Source organism: Leptonotus elevatus, unplaced genomic scaffold (assembly GCF_054856555.1).
Source record: "Leptonotus elevatus isolate MCC_2025b unplaced genomic scaffold, RoL_Lele_1.0 HiC_scaffold_61, whole genome shotgun sequence".
NCBI lineage: Eukaryota > Metazoa > Chordata > Actinopteri > Syngnathiformes > Syngnathidae > Leptonotus > Leptonotus elevatus.
The window spans coordinates 111,754-112,500 of NW_028233728.1; positions in this window are offsets into that span (position 1 = coordinate 111,754).

The window sequence follows — 747 nt, forward strand, 5'->3', positions numbered from 1 at the left end:
CATTGAAATGAATGGCGGGCTACCAGGGGTCCAAGTCCCCCATTGAAATGAATGGCGGGCTACCAGGGGTCGAAGTCCCCCATTGAAATGAATGGCGGGCTACCAGGGGTCGAAATCCCCCATTGAAATGAATGGCGGGCGACCAGGGGTCGAAATCCCCCATTGAAATGAATGGCGGGCAACCAGGGGTCGAAAGTCCCCATTGAAATGAATGGCGGGCGACCAGGGGTCGAAATTCCCCATTGAAATGAATGGCGGGCAACCAGGGGTCGAAATTCCCCATTGAAATGAATGGGCCCATTCATTTTCAATGGCCGGGCTACCAGGGGCGCAGTACCACCTGTCGTCATTAGGGGCGCTGTAGATAGGGGACCGAGTCCCCCCATTCGAGAGGTTTGCACCCAAACCTCAAAATGGTTGGTGTACAATTATAGGAGAGACCTTTTTAAGACGTGGGAGCTCCAGGGCAAATCAAGGGAGGCTCGACCAACCCATATCCGCTTTAGATGCACTTTAGGTCGGACTCCCTTGCCAGATGGTCCCCTCCTCAGCCTGGTTCTCGAATTTTTTCTAAGTCAGCCCAACTTGGAAATATTTTCAGAGTGCCACTTTCAAGGGAGTTTCGCCCAACCCCTATCCGCCTAAGAGGCACTTCAGGTCGGCCTGACTGGCCACATTTTCCCCCTCCTCATCCTGGTTCTCGAATTTTTTCTAAGTCAGCCAAACTTGGAAATTTTTTCAGAGTGC